The sequence below is a fragment of the Manacus vitellinus genome, unplaced genomic scaffold (genome assembly GCF_001715985.3).
Source record: "Manacus vitellinus isolate BGI_N305 unplaced genomic scaffold, ASM171598v3 scaffold_52_pilon, whole genome shotgun sequence".
In the NCBI taxonomy this organism is placed as follows: Eukaryota; Metazoa; Chordata; class Aves; order Passeriformes; family Pipridae; genus Manacus; species Manacus vitellinus.
The window spans coordinates 675,699-678,962 of NW_021940628.1; the positions used below are offsets into that span (position 1 = coordinate 675,699).

The 3,264-nt window shown below is 59.2% G+C and overlaps 1 protein-coding gene and 3 non-coding genes across 5 annotated transcripts in view; all 4 read left to right on the forward strand.

Moving 5' to 3' along the window:
- TRNAU1AP (tRNA selenocysteine 1 associated protein 1) overlaps positions 1-2,372 on the forward strand; it is an 18,549-nt gene extending 16,177 nt beyond the window's left edge. For both annotated transcript variants that reach the window (XM_018081346.3, XM_008922310.4), the window contains exons 12-15: positions 412-474; positions 1,048-1,094; positions 1,457-1,560; positions 2,042-2,372. The gene's annotated coding sequence lies outside the window, so the exon portion shown is untranslated. The remainder of the gene's footprint in view (positions 1-411; positions 475-1,047; positions 1,095-1,456; positions 1,561-2,041) is intronic.
- On the forward strand, positions 98-240 carry LOC112841270. The gene has a single exon (XR_003212877.1). It is a non-coding gene; the product is annotated as a small nucleolar RNA SNORA16B/SNORA16A family (small nucleolar RNA).
- LOC112841271 lies at positions 802-932 on the forward strand. Its single transcript, XR_003212878.1, has one exon. It is a non-coding gene; the product is annotated as a small nucleolar RNA SNORA44 (small nucleolar RNA).
- Positions 1,849-1,919, forward strand: LOC112841269. Its single transcript, XR_003212876.1, has one exon. It is a non-coding gene; the product is annotated as a small nucleolar RNA SNORD99 (small nucleolar RNA).
- Positions 2,373-3,264: the final 892 nt, after the last annotated feature.

Sequence of the window (3,264 nt, forward strand, 5' to 3'; positions counted from 1 at the left end):
ATGGCCTGGAAGGGCAGCGCGACCTTGATCCGTCCCGGGCCGGGCCCGGCCCCGGGTGAGTGAGGGAGGGACCCCCGAGGCTGAACCAGCCCCCGTCCCGAGGCCCTATCGAAGCTGTGTCTGTCGGTGCTGTGGCAGACTCGGTCAAAAAGGAGCCGAGAGCGAAGGGATTTTCCCCGACGGTCGCCGCTCAGTTGGAGCCTCCGTAACTGTCCGGCAACATCTCGGGAAAATACACGGCCCGGGAGGGGCCGGAGCTGGGGGGAGTGGAAGGAAGCGGCTGCCCCAGATCCCTGCTCCTGGGGTCCGAATTGCTGCACAGGGAGGTGGGAGCGGGCGGGGATCCCACCTTCCTGTTGTTTTAAGATACTTTATGTACCTGAAGCTCAAGACTGTGTTCTTCCCCAGCAGCATCCTGGTGATCCCGGAGTGTGGGATGGCTGGTGGCAGCCTCGCTCTGGCAGCATTCTGCAGGTGAGGTGGGAGTTCCAGGCCCTGGATTCTCCTTTAGGTTGGGAATTTGGGTGGTTTCGTGGCCTCCCTGGGCCAGAGCAGGGACCAGCAGCGTTTCCTGCCCCTCTGCCCTTAGGACGGTGCCAGCATGTCCTTCTTCCAGGGATGTGGATCCTCTGCTGGGCCCTGCAGACTGCCCTTAGTTCTTGTTCCACCAAGATCGTGTGTGTGTGGAATAAGGGCACTCCTCTCTCTGGGCCAAGCTAGAGGCAGAAAACTGGGAAGCAACCCTGATCCGAAGCCGGTGGATCACTGTCACAGGCTTTCCTGGCTCAGCTCGGTGTTTATCCGCATGTTTATCCAAGAGCTGTGGCTCCACACAGTGGCTGCAGGTCTCCAACAACATGCCAGAGCAACGGGAAGGTCTTTGACTGCTGGGCCTCCTCTGCCCGTGGCTGTCACTCGCCCCTCCTATATATTTTGGGGAATTGGGCTGTTCCTTGTAGTTTCAGGGTGGGATGAGTCAGGGATGTGTCCACAGGAATCTGCAGCCTGCTGCTGATTTTTTTTTAAGGGTTTTGTGATGTCTTTCAGGGTTCCTGGGTGTTTCAGAGCTCTCCTGCCTGATGGATAGACCCCAGGTAGGAACGTGGTATCCGTGTTGGAGCTCCACAGCTCATCCCTCCAGTTCCCTTTCCCATTGGATCTGAATACCGATCTTGTGGTCGAAAAAGGAGGAAGAGTGAAAATTCACCCTGGTCTAGGGCTCTCTGCGGGTGTGTCCTGTCCTGAGAGGGGCCAGTGGGAAGACAGGCTGTGCCAGCCTCGCTCCTTGGGGAAGGCTGGATGGGAGGCAGGGAAACTCCTGCTGGGGAGGAGGGATAAATATTGGGCACGGAGGGCAGGGGTGTTGTGGTGGGTGGAGGGCTGGGGTTTATGTGGGGGGATCTGAGCCATGGATTTACAGGGATCCTTCAGCTTCACTCTGGCTCTGTGTTTTCAGGAATTACTCACTGAGAGAGAATGAGAGCTTGTGAACCCTCTCCCAGGGGGTCTGGTTTGCTTCCTGTAGGGCCTGAGTCGTGGGGAAGCTGCAGCGTGGAGCAAGTGAGTGTCCTGGTGCTGGCTGGGCAGGAGGTTTGGATCAGACATCAGGGGGAAATCCTTCCCTGTGAGGGTGAGGAGGCCCAGGTTGCCCAGAGAAGCTGTGGCTGCCCCATCCCTGGAAGTGTCCAAGGCCAGGTTGGACAGGGCTTGGAGCAACCTGGGCTAGTGGAAAGTGTCCCTGCCCATGGCAGGGGATGGGAACAAGATGGGCTTTAAGGTCCCTTCCAACCCCAACCATTTGAGTGTTTCCCCGGGGGCAGTGCCTGGGTGGGATCAGTGGCAGCACAGCCTGGTCTGTGATGACTCCTGTGTCTGGAGACTGTTGGATGAGTCCTGCGGATATGGGGCTGAGGCCAGGCCTGAGCTACCCCAAAACCACTCTGGGGTGGGGAGGGGACAGCCAGGAGCTCCTGAGTGCGGGTGGGATCTGGCACAGCACCAAACCTGACTGCTCCTCCCTCAGCTGGATTATTTTTTTCAGGTCCAAGCAGAGCGTGGAGCTGAATTGAGCCCATTCCTGAGGGGTTCGTTGCTATGTGGTACTTTACCAGTCCTCCAGCAGTGGGAGCTCTGCAGAGCCAGATCCCGGCTCCTTCCCGAGCCATGAGCTCCTCCGGGCAGGATCCACTCCTGGGCTCCACTCACCTGCATTGCAGGGACAGGGAACTGCTTTGGCTCCGGGTGCTGCTCGAGATCCTGTTCTGACACTGCGTGGAAGAGCAGTCCCTTCTGTGGAGTTTCCTCAGGAGTGGAGTTATTTAATATTAGTGGATATTAAATCTTGGAGGCTCAATAAACACAACTGCTTGAAATCCTTGTGGTGTCTCCCATGTTTGGGGTGTGTTGGGATGGGGTGAGACTGGGCTGGCTCTGAGCCTGGCTGGGGATGATCAGTGCCAGGGGTTCTGAGCATCCCCTTCCAGTGGTGCTCCAGCGTGGGATCCTGTCCCTACTGCAGCACCCACCCCTGGGGTGTCCCCACGGCCCTGGGTGGGTATCCCTGGAGTGCAGGAACACACCTGGACCATCACAGAGGTGCTGGAGCAACTCCTGCAATCCTACACTTCCCAACACCCTCGAATGGAGCTTCAGTGATGCCAGTGGCCGGGTTTTTCATGATGGGCAACAAGCAGGGATGTAGGGGTCACAGCAGCTTGAGAGTTGTCATTCCCTGTCCCGGGATGGCTGGGCCATGGCAAAATCCCCTGGGGTGACCTGGCTGGCAAGAGCACCTTTGTCCAGTGCCTCTGATCCCTTTTCCCGGCGGGGACTCTGGAGCCCCTTCCCTGTGGAGCCTGTCCCTCCCAGCTCTCCCAGGATCTCAGGGGGGACAACAATGTGTCTGTGCACTCACAGCCTCGCTGTCCCTTTGTCACCAAAGCCGGGCAGCAGGACAGACCTGGCATGTGACAACGGCAAACAACACCCCGGGGGCAGGAGGATAAGGCCGAACAACACCCCGGGGGCAGGAGGATGAGGACGGAGAAGCTTCTCCCTCCTCCCGGGGACGGTTTGTTTGTCTGCCCGGGTGACTGCGGGGCCAGAGCCGTCCCTGTCCCCAGGTGGGGTGGGGACAAGGGTGGAGACCTGCCCGTGTCACCGCCAGCACAGCAGTCAGGATCCAGCCGGTCATGGGGACAGTGACGGATTCTCCGCAGGACCCCGACCCCGGGGGACACTTCCAGTTCCGCGTTATCGTGCTGG